Source organism: Sceloporus occidentalis, unplaced genomic scaffold, assembly GCF_023333645.1.
Source record: "Sceloporus occidentalis isolate IW3139 unplaced genomic scaffold, rSceOcc1.0.p SCAF_3, whole genome shotgun sequence".
NCBI classification, from domain to species: Eukaryota; Metazoa; Chordata; class Lepidosauria; order Squamata; family Phrynosomatidae; genus Sceloporus; species Sceloporus occidentalis.
In genome coordinates this window covers 236180809-236205900 of record NW_028316983.1, presented here as the reverse complement: position 1 = coordinate 236205900, position 25092 = coordinate 236180809, and the positions used below count along the sequence as shown (strand labels likewise).

Here is a 25092-nt window from a genome sequence, read left to right as displayed (position 1 = left end):
TTCACAAGGTGGTTATTTCTTCAGAGTGTGTTTGCCATTGCCATCCTCTGAGGCTGAGAAAATGTAACTTGCCCAAGGTCAGCCAGTGGATTTCCATGGTTGAGTGGGGATTCAATGCTTCTACACAGGACAATATGTTAGAGCATTCAAAGATGTAGCCGTATTAGTCTGTAGAATCAATATGTAAAGATATCTTGTAGTTCCTTTGAGACTAACTGAAGAAAGAAGTTGGCAGCGTGAGCTTTCATAGACTTCAGTCTACTTCAGATGCATTTGAGGGAGTAGACTAAAGTCTACGAAAGCTCATGCTGCCAACTTCTTTATTTCAGTTAGTTTGAAAGGTGCTACAAGATCTCTCTACATGTTATTCTCCATGCAAAAGGAAATTCACATCTTCCAGTGGAAGAGGGCTGTTCTCCTGTACACCAACAGCGCTACTCAGACTTTGGTCCTCTGGATGTTCTAAACTTTATCCCCAGAAGTCTCAGCCAAGCATGGGTAAGGGTCAAGAATTCTGGGAATTTAAGTCAAACACATTTCAATGATCAAAGTTTGGGAAGCGCTAGAGCACAGAAGTACAAGCCTCGTGAAAGTGGTGGTGAAGGAACCAGTAGCTGCTCCCAAGCCATCAGCCATTAATTCCTGGTGAGTTCCCAAGACAGAAACAACTGTAGCCAGTGGGCACAAATAAGATACCAGTTTGTGGCACACTTGAAAAAAATAACTACTAGCTCTCCATATCAACAGCTTCAGGAACCTGGGACACTTTAGAAGTGCTAGATGTTGCTGTAGGTGTTGCTACCCACCATCCCAAGACAGCACAGTGGTCATGATGACTGAAGATAATGGGAGTTGCAGTCTAAGCTTCTTCCAAAAACACCAAGTTACAAAAGGAAGCAGACAAGAACTTTTTCCCTTCTTTTTTTGATATACTTTAGTCCCCCTTACAGAACATTTCCCAGGTTTTCCCAGGAAATCTACGGCTGATTCTTCTGGTGACCTAATAGATATTGGTGTGGAAATCTAGCTGAGAGCGGTGGTTCTCAAACTTTGCTCTGTCAAGGTGTTTTGGACATCTACTCCCAGTCAACATGATCAACTGTGAGGCATTCAGGGAGCTGAAATCCAACACATCTGGAGGACCAAAGATTAGAACCACGGCTTTAGAGTATTGCCAGTTGGCATCAATTTGGTGCTGGTACCTGGAACATTGCAAAACAAAAAATTTCAGTCCCCCACATCAACCAGCCAGAGAAACATTGCTTTAGAGAATGGATAGAAATGGAGAAAGGAATAGGAAGGAGTCAGCCACAGTTCGCATTCCTGGGATGGATAAACTAGGCCAAAGGACAGTGAGGAGATAATCTCTCCCTTTGAGCCTCTGTTTTCAGAAATGCATGCAATCCATTGCAAAAAATTTACAAGGAAATGGGCGGGGGGGGGGGGTGCTGTTAGGCTTCAGATTACCAGTAGTGCAAGCTTAAAAGGAAGAACAGAAGTTCTAGTTTCTTCTAGCAACTTGAGCAACATTCAAGCCTTTCGCCTTGAGACCCAGAAGTGACCTCTATCAAATTCACACTAAAATGTCATGAGAGATTTGCCAATCCTGTCAGACTGAGCTGCATTAGTCTAGGGGAATCTTGCTTCAACTGGGAAGGGGCCCTGCATTTCCATGTATAGGACTATCTATCCAATGCACATCATAAGGAGACATTTCCTTGCTCACCTGGGGAGCTGTCTTACAGGAAAAGAGATTCCACCTAAGCATTAGGAAGAATCTCCTGATGGTAAGAGCTGTTAGACAGTGGAATATGCTACATAACAGGATGATGGAGTCTCCTTCTTTGGAGGGCCTTAAATAGAGGCTGGATGGACATCTGTCGGAAGTGCTTTGAATATGTGTTCCTGCATGGCAGAGGGTTGGACTGGATGGCCATTGAGGTCTCTACCAACTCTGTGCCATCCAGCTCAATCCTGTTTACTGTCTGCAATTCACCAGCATCTTTTGGGCAGAGAAGTCTTTTTCATCAATTGCAAGGCAAGGCACTAGGAGAGGATGGGTGCTGCAGCAACTCCCCTATGAAGAAAGCCTGCAATGTTTGGGCTTTTCTGTCCTCTGGTGAGAGACACGTAAAGCAGGATATTAGAGAGCGAGACAAAATTATGCATGGTGTGGAGAAAACGTGTTTGCAAAAGTTCCCTTTTTGGACTAAAAGTCCCAGAATCACCCAGTATTACTAAGGATTCTCGTAGTTGTTGTTGCCCCCACAAAAAATACAACAAACTGTTTTCCAAGATGTGACAGATTAGAGCAGGAGTGAGCCAGAATGTTGTAGTGGTTTGAGCATAGGACCAGGACTCTGGAGACCAGGGTTAGATCCCCAGCTCAGCCATGAGACCCACTGGGTGTCCTTGAGTGAGTCACACTCTCTCAGCCTCTGAGGAAGGCAACGGCAAACCTCCTCTGAACAAATCTTGCAAACAAAACCCTATGATTGGTTTGCCTTAAGGCCACCGTAGGTCGAAAATGACTTGAATGCACACAACAGCAACAAATGCAAAAAGTAACTTGCCTAAGCTATGATACAGGAAGTCACTCTTCTCAGGCACGACTAGAAGGTGCAGACAGACAAGAAAAATGAGGGAACTGAAGCTTATTTAGATCTAATGGAGTTAGGAAGTGGGGCCTTTGAGGAGAACTCTAACCCATCCTTCTCTTCCGCCAAGCTGCTGGGAACTGGTATGGGGATGTGGTTGAGGAATTCAGCAACCTGTCAAGCCTGAGGCCATGAGGCAGGGAGCAGAGCAGCTGTCAGCATACAAACCATTTTTGGTATTTTATTCTAAAGCTGTATAAGGGATTATCTGCTGCTGTTGTATGCCTCCAAGTCATTTTTTACTTATGGTGACCCAAAGGCAAACCTACCTACCATAGGGTTTTCTTGGCAAGTTTCTTGAGGGGGAGGGCACTTGCTATTGCCATCCTCTCAGGCTGAAAGTGTGTGACTTACCCAAGGTCACTCAGTGGCTTTTTATGCTCAAGCTACTCTCAGAGATTATCACTGGTCATAAAAACAATATCCACTGTGTAAGAGAGCGCGAGAACATCTGATCTGAAAAGCACAAGGTAACAACAACTCCTGGACAAGGCATCATCTCTCCTTTTCATGCTATTTATTTAAGGAAGGCTTGGGCCTCTGCTGCACTGCAGAATTAATGTACTTTCACACCGCTTGAATTACCATGGCAATGCTTTGGCATTCTGGGATCTCTCAACTGGCAAGATATGTAGCATTCTCTGCCAAAGAGCTCCAGTGCCACCACAAATTACAAATCTATTGTACCATTATTCTATTATTATTAGCATTATACTTTATTCCCAGCTCGGCCATGTAAACCCCCCTTAGGCAAGTCACACTCTCTCAGCATCAGAGGATGGAAATGGCAAACCTCTCTGAAGAAACTTGCCAAGAAAACCCTGTGATAGGTTTGCCTTTCGGTCGCCATAAGTCAGAAACAACTTGGAGGCACATGGCAACACCAACAACCCTATTCCCACATCACACTGCAACTAAATTCCTTACACAAAGAATTAAACAAGCAAACTAGAAGATGAATACAAAATAGAATTCAGTCCCTAAACCAGATTATAGAGAACAGGTGCACCTTCCCTATGATCAATTCTGGGTTTCTATGAATTGTGATTTGATTAAAGATGCTTGAAAAGCTCCTTAGGAGCTATTTCCTATGCCGGCATGCAAGGTATGACAAGTAAAACCCATTGAAAATTTATAGCACGGGTGCAAAGACAATTAATCACACTCGGATTAGTGCTTGGGATAGTTGTGTTCTTGATTTATGGAGAAGAAGAGTTAGCATAGAAAATCTGAGCATCTCTGACCCAAGTCACTCCAGTGCGGAACAAATGGATTCAAAAACTTCATTCTTAGTCATCTTTGCTCTAAATGGTGTAGGAAGCGGTAGGGATGACTCAGGCCATGGCATGGCCTGAGTCAGTAAAGAAGCTGTCCACCAGCTGGAAAGAGGAGTCTGTGTTGCTTCTACCCTTGCCTGCTGTGCCAGGCAAACCCAAGGCTCCAGCAGCTGTAACACAAAAACACAGGGAAGTATTATCGCTGGCATCTCAGCCAAATTCCACAGAGGACAAACCACAGGCTGCTCTCTATGCCATTTGCAGTTCCTGAACAGAGGCCAGCAAGTTCCTTCTATTCAAAAGGACAAACCACAGCTTTTTTTAAAAAACAAAACAAAACAAAACCCTGCCTTCCCAAAAAGACTCCCCCCAAAAGTGCAGATCCTGTTAACACAGTTAACAGTGTTTTTGTTGTTTTTTATTTTTATTTTTTTAAAAAGCACCTCATTGTTTCGAAAAAAGGGTGCAAAATGCTTCAAATTCCTCAGCTGTTAGAAAGTGGCATATGAATAAAGGATTACTGAAATGGTTCAGTGCATCACTAACAATCGAGTAGAGGGTCAAGTAAGTTCTCCACATAAAAACTGCTGCTAGGAATCCCTAAGAACGACTTGGCTAAATCAACTCCATGATCCTGTTATTCCATTGTGAAGTAGGCAATCTGGTCCCTACAGATGTTTTGGACTATAACTCCAGCTGAAGCATGAAAAATGGGAACTACAGAGAGCCAGTGTGACATAGTGGTTTGAGAGTTGGACTACAACTCTGGAGACCAGGGTTCTATTTCCGCTCAGCCATATGAACCCATTGGGTGATCCCAGCCTCAGAGAGTGGCAATGGCAAACCTCCTCTGAAGAAATTTTGCCAAGAAAATAGGGTTGCCATAAGTGAGGACCTCCAAACCGGGACAAATGTAGGACAAATGTAGGGCAACATTTTCAAATGTAGGACACATTTTATAACAATGGAGGACGCGCAAAAAATTGAGGTTTTTTTAAAAAAAATGTTAATATAAATGCATGTTTTTAGGCATGATCAAAATGGAGGACATTTAGGCATTATTCTTAGACAGATGGCAGAAATGGACTTGCCCTCGGGTTCAACTGTACATCTCAGAAGTGTGTACTTGGGTAAGGGACTGTGGTTTTTCATCAGGGCGCATGAGTTTGTAAAAATCACAGCAAGTTACATTGGCCGTGCCTCAGAGGCTTGTTGATATCATCATCATCATCATCATCATCATCATCATCATCATCATCATCATCACTATAATTGGCCAAGAAAGGCAGACTTGTTAGCATTCAAAGCACCATAAATACACAAAAAATGCACTTGCATATATTTAATAATAAAAAATAATGAAAAAATAAATAAAAAACAAGGCAGGGGTGTATATATTTGATAATAAAAAATAATGTAATAAAATAAAAAAACAAGCAATAATAAAAATTAATAAAATAAAATAAAAACAAGCAATAATAAAAATTAATAAAATAAAATAAAACAAGCAATAATAAAAATTAATGAAATAAAATAAAAACAAGCAATAATAAAAATTAATAAAATAAAATAAAACAAGCAATAATAAAAATTAATAAAATAAAAAATAAAAAGCAATAATAAAAATTAATAAAATTAAATAAAAACAAGCAATAATAAAAATAAAATTAAATAAAAACAAGCAATAATAAAAATAAAATTAAATAAAAACAAGCAATAATAAAAATTAATAAAATTAAATAAAAACAAGCAATAATAAAAATTAATAAAATAAAAAATAAAAAGCAATAATAAAAATTAAACAAATTAAATAAAATAAGTATTTTATATTTTAAAAAATAATTTAAAACCCCCAAAATACCAAGGCAGACCTAATGGCCACTGACTCAGCTTTCCTCTTCTTCCTCCTCCTCCTTCTGTGGCCCAATTCTGCCTTGGCCTTCAGGCACCCTTCCTCCAGCTCCTTCCTCCTCCTGCTCCTCCTCCTCTCCCCCCTCCTCCTCCTTAGGATGCCTGGCGCGGGAGGAAGGGAAGCGGGGCAAGCGCGCGTGCGGAGGGAATGGGGAAGGCGCGCGCGCTGCCACTGGCCCCTACTGAGGCCTGGGCAGTGCGCAAGCCCTCCCAGTGGGGGCGCGGTGGCAGCGGCGCTTCTGCCGCCAGCCCGCCGAGGAAGAGGAGGAAGGCGGAGCCGGAGGAGGAGGAGGAGGTGGGTCGGCGCCGCAGCAGCCGCATTAGCGGCAGCGGCAATGGCCGGAGCGGACCCCCCAAACCGGGAACAAGGCACGGGTGGGGGCCCAAACCGGACCGTGACCGGGAGGGGCCCCCCGAAACCGTGAATGGCACGGGGGCCGCCGGGTTATGGCAACCCTACAAGAAAACCCCATGATAGGCTCACCTTAGGGATGCTGTAAGTCAGAAATGACTTGAAAGCACACAACAACAACCTACACACCCCTTTGTGATATAGCTGCAGCATTCCAAGCACAGCAAAACAACTATTCCTTCATGTTACTTTAATGAGATTCACTGAGGACAGGTGAGGTATAAAATAAATGGTTGTTAAACCAGAGAGGTAGATAGAGATATATGAAGTGGTCCTGAAGGATGGCAACACATGCCACTCCCAGGCTAACTGGCCCAACATTAAGACTTGGAGGAGAAAGGAAGAAGAGAGAAAAAGACAATACTGTACCTAAAAGTCACTGTAGTATTGCTGTGGGTAGAGCAGAGGACACCACTACAGAGACTGCAGGCACAATTCAACTTCTCTTTGGGGTTTTTTTAAAGCAAGCTTTAAGCCTACAGGAGGCCAGCACCAATCCAGCTGTACTCTTAATTCAATGTCTGGGGCAAGGCAGGGGAATTTGTGGCCCTCCTGTTGTCACTGGACTGCAACTCCCATTACCCTTCACAAGTGGCCAATGTAAGCTGGGGCTGTTGAGAGTTGCAGCCCAACATTTGAAGAGCCCCAGCTTTTGGAGCTCTGGAGGGAAGAAAGTACAAGTATACCTCCATTAACAAAGCAGACGTTTTGCTGAACATTATTATATGCTTAACAACAAAATTGGTAGCAGAGGCAGAAATAACATAGAAAGAATAGGGATAATTTTTTATACCACAAAAAGGAAGAGCAGCATGACGTTTTAGCAAAATTTTTATCCAAAGCTAACAATATACACATGTCAGAAATAGAGATTTTCAACTTAGAAAGGGGGGGGGGGGAGGAGACAGAGAGAGAGAGAGAGAGAATTTGTATAATTGCACCCTGAGGTCTTATTACCAATTCTGTTTCTTTAACAAAAACTATCCATGATCTTCAACGAGGGCAACAAGGAGAAGATAAAATTGGTGTAAAACCACAATCAGAAGCATTCTTTGCAGAGGCAAGCATGCAAAGTATTCTGAAGCTACATATCCCATTACTTTTTTTCTTCTTCAGGCCGCAAGACCCAAGGTTTTTGACGCAAGACAACATGGTTCAAATTCTTCAGTTCATGTAAATGCGGAAAAGAGGAGGGCTCCATGGTCAGAATGACCTTCCTGAAATTTTAAGTCACAGCAAAATCATTAAAAAAAAAAAAAGAACCAGGAAAACACCCCTGCATAGCTAAAATATTTGATGAGATGAGTTATGTGCATGTCGTGACCTTCAAGGAAACTTCAAGAAGCCAAGGGGGTCCAAGGAGGAACTTATTTACCATCTTGCACAATGTCAGATTATCAAAGTACAGATGATAAAGACTCCATTAGAACTCTAAAGCAGACAGCCCATCTTAAGGAATGAGCCACCATCTTGCCCATAGGATAAGATCTAAAACAGAGGGGAGAGCTTTTTTTAAATATATATATCCTAGTAGAAGAGGAAAATTGGGAAGTTACATTCCTAGATTTTATTGCACAAGGGGGGGGGATATTCAAGTCTTAGGATAAGCAAATGAGCATGGCCCTATTTGTTTCAGCAGTGCTCACTTAGAATGACTTTTCACTGGACTGCACCCCAAAATGAAAAAGATTATGTTCTTGAATGGTACAGACCACTGCTGTCATCAAGGATAGTAAGTATTAGCTCTTCTTATTCTCATGATTTTTGGCCAATTTCGCTTAATTAATTAAATTTTGTATACTTGCAGGATCAGAGGCAATATACCTCTTGATATCAGATGCCAAGGAACGTAAGTATGGATTGCCCCTCTGTGTTTGTGTGCAACTCGCAGGCTTCCCAGAGGTTAACCATGATGGGAAGGTCAGCTTTTGATCTGAACCTGAGATCTTCTAATGGGGGGGTGCAGAGGACATCAATAACAAGCCCAAATGAGGCCTTTGAATCATAACAGCTGTCCAAGGATGTCCAATGATGATGCTTGATGTGTTCACATACCACATTCCTCTTACAAAGGAGAACCACAATTCTCAAATTAAGTTGTCTATCACCTGGACAATGCTGCTCAAAGGCTGAAGGCTTCTCTACCCAGTGGGTGACAACCAGTCTGGTCCTAACAAGCTCATGTTCTATCTTCTCTGTGGCATTTGCAACATACACAGGTGCACAGCTCAGGGCATATGGCTTTCATCAGCAACTGACCTGATTGCCACATGACATTGCTTGTTCTCATCTACCAACTACCAGCCCTGCATAACTGAGGATCCAACAGGCAAGACTTGCCTGTGAGATTTATTGTTGCATCAGGGATCTTGGCAAATTTTCTTGCACCTGCAAGGCAGCCATAAAAAACAGAAGCTCCTGAAGTGTTTGGAGGCCACTAAACCCAACTTGTGGCTTACATTTAGCTTAAGTGTCAGGGGGCTATGGATTTCCTTTTCTCATCCTATGTTAAGTCAGACATCTTTTGGATTTACATTAGGAGAAAGTGATGACCCTCTAGATGTTTCAGCTTACAACTCCCCCATCAGTCTCACTCATTGTGGCCAATGCTAAAAAGATTGCAGGAGTTGTAGTTCCAAGCATCTGGGGGAAGATGTCAGGAAAAAAATTAGGTGCCTTCCTCAATTCTCAAAGAGCAGGCATGACTTTACAGAAAAAGAGTTATCTTTCAAGGTAGCTATCCATGTCACCATCACAGGCTCACAGTCTACCAGTCTTACTGAGTGGAGGTTTGGATCATCAATAATTTAGATTCTATCCAAGAATCTAGGATATAGGGAGATATTATTGGATAATGCGACACGTTCTGAGAATTATCCCTTTTTGTAATAGTACATAATCCTGAAAAAGTTGTCAAGTTGAAACAAGACTCTTATGAGACTTTACCTTTAAAACTGATAATCAATTAGAACCTATTATGTTATTTACAACTGTGGTTGAGAAAAATTAAGTCATTACTGTTACAGGCTCAGTATCCTCTGGTATTCCAAAATTTGAAATACTTCAAAATGCAGAATTGTGCACAAAATCCAGAATTGTGCTGAGATAGTGATACCTTTGCTTTCTGGGGGATCAGTTTACACAAACTTTGTTTCTAGCATACAATTATTAAAAATATTGTGTATAAAATTATTTCTGGCTATGTTTATATAGTGTACACAAAACATCTCCGTGATATCTCATGATATATATGTGCAAATAATCAAAAAAGAAAAAAGAAAAAGAATTAATAATTCCAAAATCCAAAATCCTGATCCCAAGCATTTTGGATAAAGGAAACACAACCTGTATTGATACTCACTTCATATCAAATCATAACTGTCCCCACAATTCAGAGAGCTAGCAGAAGAGAAGCCTGCACAAACAGCCATGAAATGTCATTTGTTTTGTCTGCTGCACTACACATTTCTTAAACAGTGGAAGCTAAATATTTATGGAAGGGAAGCTGCTTGTCTAATTTCCTTTCTCCCAGACCACAGCAGCACTGGGGGGGGGGGGGGGGCTGAAATGACAAGTGATTACAGCTCCCAGCAGGGGAGTAATGAGCGGCTGCAGCCAAACCGTTCCATCCAAGTTCTTCTCTTCTGGTGCTGCTGCTATATGGTGCATTCTACTTTTTGTGTTATCTTTCTTCATATTGCTTAGGGGCTAGGAAATTTATCAGCTCATGCGTCTTCTGCAGCTCTGTTCCTCAGGTACAGGGACAGTGGGAAAGAGTGGCGAATCTATTAATACCCAAGAATATGTATGTGCCAGGCAGCTTTCCCAAGGATGTTCCCTCCTTTGCCTACAGCCCCCTCTGGTATCACTCCAAAAGCCTCCCCATAATTTCAAGGAAACCCACAAAATCTAAAACTGGACAGCATTAAGAAAGGAGAAACAACCTAGAGCTGTGATTCCCTAACTTTGGCGGGTTACAGACCGCCAAAATGCGGCGGTCTGCTGCCACCGCCAGTTGCTGTTTCCCGGAACCTCAGCAGCCAAACGGCGCGGTTCCCGGACGCAGCAAAGAAGGAGCGCAAAAATCGAGCTCCTTCTTGCTCCCCAGAAGAGATGCCGCGAGGTGCTAGTCGCGCACTCACGGCGTCACTTCTGGGGCGCGACATGCGGACACAGAGCGTCCGTTATGTCAATATGGTGGCAGCCGTGTGGAACGGCCACCGCCATTTGTTACGGACTCTGTCCATAATAGGAGTAGGGGTGTCTCGAAGAGACGCCCCTTTTTCAAATTGGGACATCTCAAGGACGTCCCTTATGGCGGTGTGTAACGCGCCTTTGTTCCTCCAAAGTTTTGGACTTCACCTCCCAGAAAGGTTGGCCAACAGGAATTCTGAGTGCTGGGGTACAAAGTTTAAGAACTACAGACCTAGAGATATTATACACTCACCATACCAGGGACCTTGATCCCCTGCCCCATGGCAGTCTAGGGGAGTGTCGTAACTCATCCTATAAAATACAAGGAATTGAATGAGAGACGTGAGACTTTGAAAGGCCTTGGTTTCATGTGAATCCAAGCTGAGCAGTTAGTGGCAAACATAGCTGATGAGGAAAATGGGCTTTTGCTTCAGCCAGAATTGGGGGACACCAAGAAGATACCACCATCCTTTCTTGCAAACAGAGACAGGAATTGCAGCAACATCAAAGGAGCTGTAACTGAGAAATGCTGATCAATTAACCACCTGTCATCTGAAAGTCAGGAAGCTATAAATTTCCCAGCAGCTACCAGGTACGCACATATTCTTTGGTATTAGCAATCTCTCTGCTCTCTCCCATTACCCCTATACCTCACAAAAAGACCTGCAGAGGAAACATGGTATGGTTTGCAACTCTTTGCTCTGCTGCCATATTTGTGTTCATGGCTTGTTTTGGGATTCTTAACCTACAGAATGGCTAATGTCTCTTTGTCTTTCTCTTTTGACTTTGGTTATTGTGACTCGGTGGCATTGATAGGAGGATGCAGGGTGTGTGGACTGCACCAGGTGACACCCTAAGGTGACACCCTAAGGGTGGGGGGGTGACACCACTTCTCCTTAAACATCTGCTTTTTTGCTGAATTGGGCTGCACTGTCCTGTGTCTCTTTACAAATTGATGGTGTTCAGTGGGGTGAGGCTAAGTGGGACAAGAAAGGGGAAACCCCAGTTTTTAAAATAAAATAAAATAATATATATATTTTTTTTCAAAAATCAATGTATTTTTTTAAACAAATTCTTTTAAAAAAATTTTTTAAAACATCACATTTTACCAAATTTTCACTTTAACCACATGAAACTATATACATATAACTACATTTAGGCCGTGTGTATTTATAATATAAAGGTATAATTTTAATTTTCCAAGTTATTTATGTCACAAGTATTACCATTACATTTGATGATATATGGGAATTATGATTTATGAGTAATGTTAGTACAAACATCACTAAGAATTCTGTATGGTTTGGTATGGGAGGAGATCAGTGGGATGGGGAACAGCATGAATTACTGCACTGGGTGACACCAACCCTAGTGACACCACCGTTGCGACTACTGTCTTCTTGTGAAGGATTTTGGAATAGCTGGGCCTTTGGGTACTGCCCTTCCTTTGTGTTTCACTGCACCTTTTTGATTACCTGTGTACGACCAGGACTGGCTTGACTCACTTGAAACAGCTTCCTCTATTACAGCCTGCCTCCCTGGCACTTGCTGCCTTTAGGTACAGGACAGTGAGACACAGTTCATAAAGGTCATTCACTATTATCCCTTTTCATAAAGCTCTTTGGAGGTTTGAGAGGAAGGAAGAAATCCACTGCATGCCTTTCCCTTTTGCTGGTGCAAAAACAAAAGCTAAATCAACAGTTCTCACTTCTCCTCCTGATTCTAAAAACATGAGATGTTGGCTTTCCCCAACAGGGGTGGCCTATTGTCCTTTCTAACAGATATACCATGTCATTAAAAAAATAGTGATGGATACAAAATCATAAAAAGTGTTTTAATTAATCCCTTTCAAGTAACTATCCTCAGGAGCTTGAAATGGTGTGTGTGCATGTGGGAGAGACAGAAAGCACAGGTGTGGTAAAATTAGTATGCTGGCAATTTTCAGAGCTTTCATCTTTTTTCCTGAAAAGGTAAACAACGTAAGGAAAGAACATCCTATTTTGAGTTGTCATGTCCTAAAATATTTACAAGGATTCCACTAAAAATCATTTTCCAAGCAAAGCTTTGAATGTATTTGACTAGATCATTAAGCCACACCAAAGCTGCAATCCTGTGTGTAATTTACCTGGGAGCTAAGTGCTACTGAACACAGCTGACCTTACTTCTTAGCAAACAAGCACAGGATTGATCACTCTAGAAGTGTGATTTATTGATCTTTTTCCCTTATTAAACATTTTAGTACAGCTCCTTCTGGGTACTGAGAGGGGAGAGAGGGAAGGGAGAGACCACAGAAAAGCTACCTTGTGGAATAATAATAATAATAATAATAATAATAATAATTTGTATCCTGCCTCTCCCTGTATTGGATCGAGGCGGATAACAACAAACATAAGAATAATAAAAATAAAACACAAAAAAGCACAAGTAAAAGCATAGGAAAACATACAAAATCCAATTCCCTATCTCCCTCCCACCTTAAAATACCATTAAAAACGACAATTCCCAACTGGAGAGTAAACATTCCGAGGAGGTCAGTTAGGGAAGGCCTGCCGGAAGAGATCCATTTTTATTGCCTTCTTAAAGGCCTCTAAAGATGTTATGTGGCGGATCTCCTCCGGCAGGTCATTCCAGATTTTTGGAGTAGCAACAGAAAACGTCCTCTGGGAAGTCGTTACGAGTCTAGTTTTCTTAGACTGCAAGAGATTCTTCCCAGAGGACCTGAGAGTGCAGGAAGGATTGTATGGGAGGAGGCATTCCCTCAGGTAAGCTGGACCCAAGACATGTAGGGCTTTATAGGTAATGACCAACACCTTATACTGTGCCCGGAAGCTAATAGGCAGCCAGTATAGGGATTTTAAAAAAGGTGTAATAGGACCAAATTTTGAACTCCCTGTAACCAATCTGGCTGCCATATTTTGGACCAGTTGCAGCTTCCCAACGTGGCATGAGGGTTGCCCCATGTAGAGCACATTACAGAAATCGACTACAACATTCAGAATCCCCCACCCACATGGCTGTGCTAGCTGAGAATTAGTGGAGTTGTGTCCCCCACTCTGAAAAAAGCAACTTCTCCAAGCTCTAGATCTAAGGGATCGAAACACTGCATGAATCAACATTTTCCAGACAAGCCACATAGCTGGAAAGGAACAGTGATGCAAAGGTGTGGGCAAGCTGCTACTTATTTGCTCCTACCAAAGTAGTGGCTACTTGACTAAAGAAAGTGGCAAGATGAGAGTCTCTTAGGCAAGAGGACACAGGAAGAGCCCTACCAGATCAGACTAGTAACCTCCTGCCCACAAAGCCTAACCAGATACCTTCGGGAAAGCCATAAATACCAACAAGAAGGCAACTATTTTCTTCCCTTGTTGCTGCCAAGCAACTGGCAATAACTAGTAGCCAAACCAAGTAGATAAGCCAAACCTGCAATGAAATGCTCAACAGTGAACGCTTCTGTTCATGATTCCAGGAAGCCAACTGAACCTTCTTCCAAGATATTTCACTCCACAAAGACACTCACCATTAGGTTTTCCATTTCTCCTTTCCCAACAGACACACATGACCTGTCTACAGACCTTGCTTAGCCTTCACACTGCTACCTTTTCTCTCTGCTTAGTGCTTTTGGGAATGTCTTCAGATTTAGGGGCTTCCACAAGCATGTCCACATCTTCCTGCTGTTTTGTGTATGCTGGCCTTCTGAGAACCTATTCCTGCCTAGCTTTCACAATGTTGTTTCTTGTGCCTTCAAGTCGTTTCTGACTTATGGGAACCCTATCATGGGGGTTTCTTGGCAAGATTTGTTTAGAGGAGGTTTGCCACTGCCTTCCCCTGAGGCTGAGAGCATGTGACTTACCCATGGTCACCCAGTGTGTTTTATGGCCAAGCTGAGCCATAAAAGCTGGTTTCCAGAGCTGTAGTCCAATATTCTTACCACTATGCCACCCTGGCTCCAATTGTGCAGGTATCCAAGAGGAAATATGTGAAATATAGTCCAACTCGGATTCTATAAGACCTCCCTAGGTATTGCTCATACTCTTCATCTTCTCTCCACAAACATAGAGAGGAGAAACCTGCCCACTCCCTGCTGGCACAAAGGAAGAAGCTGAGTTCTTCATTTCTCTGTGACATGTGCTCAGTTCCTCTGAAGCCCTGTACAATTTTCATACCTTTCCATAAAATGTAAGATACAGTAGCTAGATGCTTATCCTGACAGAGAGATTTCTATGAGTTATCAAAGATCTATACATTGGTCCCCAAACTCTGATCTTCCAAGTTGGCTGGGGCTCGAAAATTCTTGGAGGTCTAAAGTTTGGGAATCACTGAGCTATGATCTTTATATATGAGACAGAGAGACCGTCTGTTCTTTTCTGACCAAGATTCAAGGCAATATTCACAAACTTGGATTTGGAACAGGAGAGGGGAGCAGGAAGAATCTATATGACCACAAATATTGAACCCTCTTATTGTTTTGGGCCTTAAAGTCATTTCCAAACTATGGTGACCCTAAGGAAAACTGATCACGGTATTTTCTAGACAACATTTCTCCAGAGATTTGGTGTTACCATTCTCTCAGGTTGAGAGAGTAAGGCGGGATACAGACGGGCAAAAAGGGGTGTATTCATGACGTCATGAAGGTAGAGCCTTCAGACGGGCCTTACCTGAATGCCGCCATGAACACGCCCCCGCACGCCCCAAGCGGGAAGAAGCGGCATTAAAAAGGTGCTGCTTTTCTCCGCTTCTTTTCCGTTTGATGCGCAGCTGCGCAGCTCTGTCTGTAAGCTGCTGCACCGGTACGTCAGAATTGCTACGCCGCTAATTTAAGTTGCCCATTTAAAAGCTCCGTGTCAGCTGCGTCGCATATTGGGTCGGCTTCCGGGACATGCGTGGTTTGCAGTCAGGCTTTAATTGCAGCGTCCGCTGCCATGCAGCTGTGGAAGCTGCGGCACAGCTGCGGCGCATTTTAAGTCTCGTAACCCTAACCCTAGAGCTCCATGTGCGCATGCGTTGCTGGAATCGCGGGAAGTTGTAAGTTTTGCCGGCGGATGTTTTGGTTGTAGAAAGTGATAAGGGAAAGTTTGGAATTTAAAGTGACCCCCTACACACATTCCTGCGCCATTTTCACCTGGGAACGGGCACAGTTCGGCTGCTCCTGGCACAGCTGTGCGGCGGCTCCCCTTTGCCACCAGGCAGGATGGCACAGCCATCCACCAGCAACCCGAAAAAAGGCAGGGGGACGTCTTGGTCTCATGCGGAGCGTGTGAGGGTCCCGGCGGGCCAGCCAGCCAGAGCGGAGCCTGTGGCGGTGGAGGAGGAGGACGAGGATGAGACCCCGGACCTTGAATGTGCCCAAGACCTTTCGCCTCCCAGGGCATGTGTTCCCTCCCAGCCCTATCTACTCTAGTCTACCCTTCCTGTTCCCTCCTCCCACCATGCCTGGCTCACTGGTCCCCAAACCAGCAATGTCCAAACTCTGTCCTTCCAGGTGTTTGGACTTCATCTCCCAGAATCCCCAGACACCTTGCCCTGTGGTCTGGGATTCTGGGAGATGAAGTCCAAACGCCTGGAAGGACAGAGTTTGGACATTGCTACCTCCCAGCACTCCTGCCTAGCTTTAGACTGCACAGTTACGCCTAAGCTGTCACATTCACACTCACAGCCACACTGCCGCAGTTGCGCATAATGAACCACACAAGTTTTTTTAAAAATAAAATTTTTTATTAATAACAACAATAAAAATCTTATTTACAACTATTTACAAAGGGAAGGGGGATGGTAAAGGGTGGTGGTGAAGGGAGATGGCACAGGGGGCAGGGGAGGGAAGCTGCTTCAGGGAGGGGGAGGCGGCGGTGGGGCGAGAAGCCGGCGGAGGATCTCTTGGAGTTTCTGCTCCATGGAGGACACTCTCTCCGCCAGCTTCTCCACCTTGTCCTCCAGCGCAGAGAACCTCCGCTCCGTCCGGTTCTCTGTGGGGGGAAAAGAAAGAGGATGGTTAGGATCAGCCTGTGGAGCCCATCACCCACTCCCACAGGCAGGGTTTTGGGTACCCCCACTCCCTTCCCTGGGTTCACCTCCACACTTACCTTGCTGCCGGGCTTGGAGCAGGCGATCCATGGCCCTGGCATCCAGGGCCAAGTCCTCTGGCTGGCCAGGCAGGCGGCAGCTCGGGCCAGGCTCCTCGGCGGCGGCAACAGCAGCAAGGACTTCAAGCCCTGCAAAAGAGGAAGAAAAGGCCCAAGTTACCATGCTGGTATGGCAGAGGAGGGCACAAGTGTCGTGGGGGCTGCAGTCAGGCAACGCCCACCCCTCACCCTGGGGACCTACCTGCCGCCAGAGGAGCCTGCTCTGGCTGCGGAGGGGCCACAGCAGCTGGTCCTGGCTGTGGCCCACCCTCGGGGACAGCCTCATCCCCCAAGGATGGTGGAGAGGGCGACCTGGCATGGTGCCCTCCCTCCCTCCGCCTCCGCCTCGGCCGCACGCCTGCAGAAGGGAAGAGGAGGGATGGCATTGGCACCATGCAGGAAGGAGAGGAGGGCAAGGGAAGGGTCAAGGAGGGGAGGACAGGGCATGGCAAGAGCTCTGGCTTACCTGGAGGACGGCGATCTTCCGGTCTGGGCCTATCTCCCCTGATCCACAGGTCCTTCAGCCGCGAGAAGAATGGTGGCCGCCTGTCAACCGGGGGCTCCTCTCCGAAATCCTCAAGGGTTTCAAAGAACGCTGCCTTGAGAGTTTTAAACTTCACTCTACATTGGTGCAGCGTTCTTTGAAACCCTTGGTTTCGGAGGGCACGAGAGGCCTCGAGAAAATGCCCCTGGTTGGGCTTGTTGGTGCTGGCCATCACCCTCCTCGCAGCTGCCTGTGGCATCAGGGAGTCCAGGAGGATCCCGACCTCCTCATCGGTCCAGTAGGCGAATCGGACCGGGACCCTCCTGCGTGGCGCTGCCATGTTGATCGCCGTCCTGGGGTCTTGCACAGTTGCGCACGGGTATATATGGGCACCTGCGGCTCAGGGCCGTTAGGCCAAGGTGGTCCTTGGCCAATGATAGCTTTCAGAGGAGCAGTTTGAATCTGTCCCCCAATAGATGCCCTCTGGGTGCCCTATTGATACATTCAAATGAGCCATTAGGAAAGCTTGAATTTGAGGGGGATTGATACATTGTCAAAGGGGCAATTGGCAGTTGGAGCTGATGTATCTTTTTGACCCAGGAAAACAGGCGCCAGGAGACCTTTTGTGTGTGTGTGTTTGTGTGTGTCCCCCTCAGGCACGTGGCAAAACATGCCCACAGCACAGATCAGGAATGATAGGCAGACACAGGCTGTGGATAATGGGATACATTTATTCATGTGCTATTACAGGACATTGCACTCTGACATCACAGATGATGGCATAGGAGCCATCCTTCAGATTCTCCTTGTCAGAAAAAAATCTGCCAGGGCATTCCTCACAGTCTCCCCTGCTTTCTTCTTCTCTTTCTCTTGAGCCTCTGTGATTGGTGCCAGGGTGGGCAGCACAAAACGACGCCTATATCGCATGCCCTCATCCAGGACCCTGCCCTTGGTCTCACAGATGTTGTGCAGAATGACGCATGATACCAGGATGGGCACCACGTTCTCCTCTGCCACCAGCAGTGGGGCAGTGAGACAGCGCCATCTCGCCTTCAATCTGCCAAACGATCTCTCCACGGCCCCCCTCACGCGATTCAACTTCTTGTTGAAGAGCTTCTGTTTGGGAGTGCGGGGGGTCTTAAACGGTGTCATGAGCCACTTCCGAATGGGGTAGGCACAGTCAGCCAGTATCAGGGGCCCGATCTGCTGGCCTCTGATGTTGATGCTGGGGTTCCCTTGCACATAGATGCCAGCCTCCATGGCCTCGTAGATGAGAGAATTCCGTGCCACCCTGGCATCGTGGGCTCCATTCGAGCTCCACGTCCACAAATCTTCCTGTGTGGTCACATGTCCCTTGCAGGATGACAGAATAGGAGCCCCTTCTGTTGACATAGGCATTCCTCAGCCCCAAGGGTGGTATGATCAGGCAGTGGCACCCGTCCATGAGGCCAACCACTTGTGGGAAGCCGCGGCGACCAAAGGCATCCATAATCTGTGGGGGAAAGGAAGGGAGAGAAAGAGAGGAATTGAGATGACAACTCTTTTACACATGCGCAACTGCACCATAGCAAGAACAGCAAATGTACAGTGAGGGGGTGACACTTGACACAGAATATCACAGAGCTGCCAAAGATGAAAGGGAAGGTGGTCTGGCTGTCCCTACCTCACGTGCGTTCCCCAGGTACACGGTCCGTGACAGCAGCAGCTTCTCCATGGCCAGGGCAAACTCCACCACGATCTCCCCCACGGTGGCAACGCCAGTCCCAAACAGCGCCCCCGTCACAATGTAAGTGGACGTGTGCCAGTGAAAAGACACCAATGGCCACTCTCTTGTCCACCGGGATAGCTTTCCTCATCACTGTGTCTGCCTTCTCCAGTTCTGGGCGCAGGATGCCCACTAGCCTGTGGAAGAGGGCACGGGGCATTCGGAAGAAATGCCTCCATTGCTCATCAGACCATATGGTTGAGACAAAGTTGTCCCACAAGTCTTGGGATGCAGGGACCTTCCAGCATCGGCGGAGGCGTGCCACTCTGGCCAGGGCCATGGCATCGCCAACAGTAGCCTGATGAAGTGCTATGGCAGCCACTGCCGTGCGCTGTTCTGTGTCATCATCATCATCACTACTGCTGTCATCCAAGTCTACAGCTGTTATGGTGGTGGATGATGGGACCTCCATTGCAGCGGCAATGGAGGCGGAGGGGCCGGAGGGGCCGGAGGGGGCAGAGGAGGTGGAGGAGGTGGAGAAGACGGCGGTGGCAGCGGCGACAGCTGTGGCTGTGGATTGCAGCTTCAGGAAGACCACAGGGAACAAAGGAGAGGAGGCATCCATGATGCCAGTGGTGTACTCGCAATGCACAAGCGGGCAAGGATGCCAACATCAGCTGATCACCAGCTGGCAGGAGGCCACCTTTGTTCTTGGGCAGGGCGGGGAAAAAAGTTTAAAGGGGCCTGGCGCTTTAAATGTGCACATGCGCATTCCGCAGCCGGCAAAAGGGAAATTTGCCGGCTGCTGCTGGAGTGCCGCAGCTGCGCACTTCTCATGCGGCAAAAGAAAAAAAAAGCCACGGTTTGGGCCGCCCGTGCGGAAGCTGCCCCTTTCTTTGCGGCGTCCTCCGAGGCGGCGGCATAGAAGCTACGGGTCCGAAACGGACACAGGTGAGGCGTCTTCACTGCCCCCCGTGTGGAAGCCCCAACACCTGAAGCACGCCCCCGGGGCGGGCGGTCTGGAGGCTCCGTATTCAGCAGAATACACCTCCAAGACGTCTTCCCCTGCCCGTCTGTATCCCGCCTAAGACTTGCCCAAGGTCATCCAGTGTGTTCCTATGGCCAAGCAGGGTTCTGAACCCTGGTGTCCCAGAGCCCTAGTCCAATACATGTCCTCAGCCTCAGACAAAGGCACTGGCAAACGTCTAAACCAATCCTCCCAAGGAAACCCCATGATAGGTTCACCTTAGGGTCACTGTAAGTCAGAAAATGACTTGAAAGCCCACAACACGCATGCAGTCCAACACTTAAACCACTATACCATGCTGGCTCTCTTATTACAGATCTACAAAACACAGCATTTGTGCAAGAGATAGATCATGACCTCACTGAGACCACTATGAGGTCTACCTAAATCAGCATTTTCTCTCCCATTCTGGATTCCCAAGGACACCTAAGAATCCAGAAACAGCATATTAGATTGCAGCTATTCTCCTCTTACTTACGTTCTTCTGTCTCAAACTCAGATATACTGCTCTTAAACACAGAGGCTCAGTGTAACTCTCATGGCAATATTCCAGGCAGAAGACATGCGGGCAAGGAAGAATTGAAAAGGCAGAATCCCAGAAGCATTTATATGGATCTTTCTGGGCTCCACGAAACTAGTCCTTGAAATTTAAAACACCAATTTCTCAGCTTTGTACCTGACTGGCTCTTTAAAAACTGAAGTTGTCTCTATGCAACTCAGAATTTATTTTGTCTAGCCCTCCTCTTATGTGTGTTCATGCACACGCACATTCATGAGCATAGTATATATGTACACACACAGAGACCCACACTAGGATTTTACAGGAAAGCCAAACAACACCACAAGAAGAGATGAAAGAGAATGCTAAACCACATCGGATGCTGGGAATAATGACAGCAGCTTTCATCACTGAAACCAAGATTGCCAAAGACTCACAGCATCTCTGATCTTCTGTACAGCAAAAGCCGTTTATTACAGGGATGCTTCCCCCCCCCCAAAAAAAAACCAACCTATAATCTGACCTATGCAGAAACAGCAGAAGCCAACATAGAATTACATAGAAACGGCAGAAGCCAACTCTTTCAAAATGCTCAATTTGCCAGGCTCTCTAGGGATAAGTGGGTGGATAGTTTTTTAAAATTCTTTTTCCGGAAACATATTTTTGGCCTACATATGTATGAAGGGGAAAATATGTAATTGAGCACAATGACCATCCGCTTGGAGATTGCTGAGTAATATAATCTAAGAAGATGAAGCGCAAGCACCCCGCCTTTGCCTCTTGGGAGAGCAAGCCACCCGCTCTGAACGCCAGCCGCCATCTGGACCCAAGCCTTGCCAAAAGACAGACTTAACTAGAAGTGTGACTGTGCAGCCTAAAGACCAATTAAATCCCAGGAAACCGCAGTTGACCTCTTCCCAGCATGATCCACCCATTTTAACTCTAGTGCAGCCAATATTACTGTTGATTTATCACAGCCATGCTTGCACAAATCAACGAAAGGCATCAGTTGCTTCCATCTCGGTCACCATTCTCCCTTAGACCCATGGGAGACTGTCATCAGAAACATCAGTCAACCTGGTCCAAAAAGATTCTCCTATTTTCTCCCTGATTTAGTAATTATACTTTGGCCGCATCTGCACTGTAGAAATAATCCAGTTTGACACCACTTTAACTGCCATGGCTTCATACTGTGGAATTTTAGGAACTGAAGTTTGTTTTGGCACCAGGGCTCTCTGGCAGAGAAGGCTAAATGTCTCACAAAACTACAATTCCCCGAAATCCACACACTGAGCCATGGCAGTTAAAGTGGTATCAAATTGGATTATTTCTGCAACGCAGAGGCAGCCCTTGTCTTTCTAATTCTTCTGTGTTTCCATGTGCACATATGTGCCTTTAGATCACCTGTTGACTATAGGAGACCCTATACATTTCATAGGATTTTCTTATTCAAAGAATAATCAGAGGAGCTTTGTTGTTGCCTTCTTATGAAATATACCTCAAGACACCTGGTATTCTTTGGTGGTCTACCATCCAAGTACTAATCAGGGCTGACCCTGCTTAGCTTTCAAGATCACATAGGATTTGGTGCCATCAGAGTATCTAGGGCTGCTGCCACACTGCAGAATTAATGCAGTTTGACACAGCTTTAACTGTCATGGCTCCATCCAATGGAATCCTGGGATTTGTGGTCTGCATTGGCAACAGAGTGCTCTGACAGAGAAGGCTAAATATTTCACAAAACTGTAAATCCCAGAATTCCACAGCACTGAACTATGGCAGTTAAGGCAGTGTCAAACTGAATTAATTCTGCAGTGTATGTGCAGCCTAGATTTCCTAGATGAGTTGAAATATTGCAGGCATTGGAAGTCCAATGATTTGCCTATATGATATGCAGAAGTTACAGCCACATTTGTGGTTGAATGCTCACCTTCTGCCACAGGTGATACAGAGATGTCTGGAAATGACATGGGCCTTTCCTTCTATAAGAACCTAAGAAGGCCACTGTTTAATAAGACTGGTGGCATATCTAGTCCAAACATGCTATCTGCACAGTGGCCCATCAGCTGCCCATGGGAAGTCTGCCAATAGGACATGAGTGAAGCTGCACTCTCCATCCTTCAGGCCTTTGCAAGGGATGTAGAGTGTGAAAAGGACCAGAGCCAAGGCAAATCATAAGTTCAGCCTTCCATGAACATATGGCATCCTTGGTAGTTTCCAAAGTCTAGCTTTCTAAGCGTTCTGGACTTTGGCTCCCAGAAGCCTAGACCATTGGCCAAAATGGTTGAGGTTTCTGGGAGCTGAAGTCCAAAACACCTGGAAGACCAGAGTTTGGGAATCACTGGACTAGAGGAGTTCAGGGAGCTTCTGAAGGAAGGGTGCCTCTCTTCCATCTGGGTCATCTGCTTTAGGCATCCCATGGATTCTACTTCTTCTGTTGCAATGTGGGTGGTTGCAACCACAGCAACCACCACTGAACCGCAGCAGGACGAGTAGCAGCAGTGATGAAACCGCTGATAGGATGAGGGTAGTTTCAATGGGGTTGGCAGCTACAAGCACAACCTACCCATGCTCTACTGACTAGCCATGGCAGGAATCCAACTGTCAGTTACAGGGTTGATGCGGCTTCCCTCCTCGCTCAATCAGTATTAGAAATGTAATGTGGCTTCTGATCAAACCATGCACAAGTTTAATCTCAATAAATAAAATGAGACACATGAACAACTTGCCAATTTGTTCAATCCATAAATGAACCCGTTCATTGTTTCTTAGGCTATCTGCTATGGGGACCAATATTTTTTTTAAATGAGCCAGGGTTTGGTAACATATTTGTCTCCATTGTCAAAATGTCTGTCTTTCCAAGAAACTCACTACAGATGAGCAGATGATGATAACCTTTGAATAGCACAGGCCTAGTCAATTGTTCGAAAGCTAGTAACTTTGGCGGGGCTTATTTATAAGACTTTTTAATTATATTTACTCCAGGAGAGGGAGGTAGGGATAAAAATAGTGAAAAAAAGATAAAATAAAAGAAGTTCTTCCTCTATCACAATGCTATAAAAGTAGGGTCAAACTTGAGGTGAGTTTTTAAATACAAGGAAAGAATCTCTAATTCAGATGAATGTTTTACCATTCATGTCCAGAACGAGAATAAGGGATCAAATTCAAATAGCCAACTTGCACTATCTACTTGTGCACATAAAATTTTGGTGTGGAAATAGGAACACTAGCTGTGAGGTACTTAAAACATGTGTGGCATTCTGGGAAGAAGCCAACTGCAGTTTCCTTAGGTTTAATTACTCAGTGAAAGCCCACTGATGGGACTGACCAACGCACACATACACACCACAAAAAAAGCAAACCACAGGAATTGGAATTGTAGCCTAAATAGCTTTTTAAAAGCTACTAGTCATAATGGCTATAAGGAACCTGTGTCCCAAGGCACTGAATCTATTTGCTATTATCTTTCAAGATGTTATCTTCCATGAATGCCTATAATCTCCTTTCAAAGCCATCCCAATTGGGAATGATTGCCACAACTTGTGGCAATGAAGTTCACAAATTAATTACATGTTGCATGTAGTAGCTTTATTTCTGTCTACCCCAAATCTGATGCCAATTAACTTTACCAGAAGACCTGAGTTCTATCATGGCTATAAAGAGGGATAGAAGACAATTTCCCATCTACTTTCATGTTTCTAGGAAGCTGGCTGTATTTCAGAGGAAGGAACTAGCAAAACCACCTCTGGAAAAACCATAATAAAACTCCAATGAAATTAGTGGGGTTGCCATAAGTCAACAGGCAATTTGAAGATGCACAAACACACACAACACAGAAGTGGTGGTGCAACAGCAGTGGCAATGGTACTCTTTTGCTTTGGAACAAGGTGTGCTTTCCCCCACACCACCACCACTACTGAAATTTAATGGCAAGAGGCAGATATTGCCACCTGTCACCCTGCTCCAAGTCTGGTGACCTTTGTGGTGGTGGCACCCAATGTACTTACAGAATTGCCCCCCTAAAGGAGACTCAGCAGGTCCCTACAATCTTGTTTGAGGCAATGTGCAAAAACTGTCTCTTTAAGAAGGTCTTTACTTAAAAGTTGGAATTGCCTCACTTTGTTTTATACCCTTTTTGTTTTGTCCATATTTTGTTCTAGGGAGGGGCATGATAGGATTCATAGCTTCACGACCTACTGGAAAGGGAGAATTAAATGGGTATGGCTTTTTCAGCAGCCCTCAGCTGTCCTTCAAAATAGCCAAGGGAACAGCTCATGATGAGTCGGCAGACAATGCTGCATCAACAGTTAAAAATTCAACAACTTCCTCGTGGAGAGGGCAAATTCCACAAGTTGCGGTCCAGGACCCAGGACAATGAGAGCAAAAATTCCACAACAGAGGAAGTGATAAAGTTACAGTGATTAAAAAAAAACCCAGCGCAAACTTAAATTCCAACAGATGTACAGTAGCATCCTAACCAAATTGGAATTTCCTTCCCAGCTGTATAATAGGAGAGTCACAGCCTGCAGTAGACAACTAGAGAAATTCTTTTCTCAAACTTTTCTTTCTCTAAAAATGAGAAGGGGGGGGGGTGAATCTCCCTTATCCAAAATACTCCAAAATCCAAAATAGTCACAAAGGTGACTGAATACAATAACTTCCAAAAACCACAAAACAGTGATACCTTTAATTGGCCAACCAAAATGCAAAAAATAATGATTTCAAAGCTCCATTGGCTACTTCATCATGCAAGGTGTTAAGAATCATACAGGAGGAAAAAAAACCTATAAAATGATGGTATTAGTCACAG

At 45.1% G+C, this 25092-nt stretch overlaps 2 long non-coding RNA genes across 3 annotated transcripts in view; both read right to left on the bottom strand.

Moving 5' to 3' along the window:
- Positions 1–16274: 16274 nt before the first annotated feature.
- Positions 16275–16744, bottom strand: LOC149317642 (uncharacterized). The gene is made up of 2 exons (XR_016280664.1): positions 16529–16744; positions 16275–16411 (listed from the first exon to the last, which is right to left on the bottom strand). It is a non-coding gene; the product is annotated as an uncharacterized LOC149317642 (long non-coding RNA).
- Positions 16745–17538: 794 nt separating this feature from the next.
- LOC149317641 (uncharacterized) overlaps positions 17539–25092 on the bottom strand; it is an 83306-nt gene continuing 75752 nt past the window's right edge. For both annotated transcript variants that reach the window (XR_016280751.1, XR_016280752.1), the window contains exon 3: positions 17539–18543. This is a non-coding gene — a long non-coding RNA (uncharacterized LOC149317641). The remainder of the gene's footprint in view (positions 18544–25092) is intronic.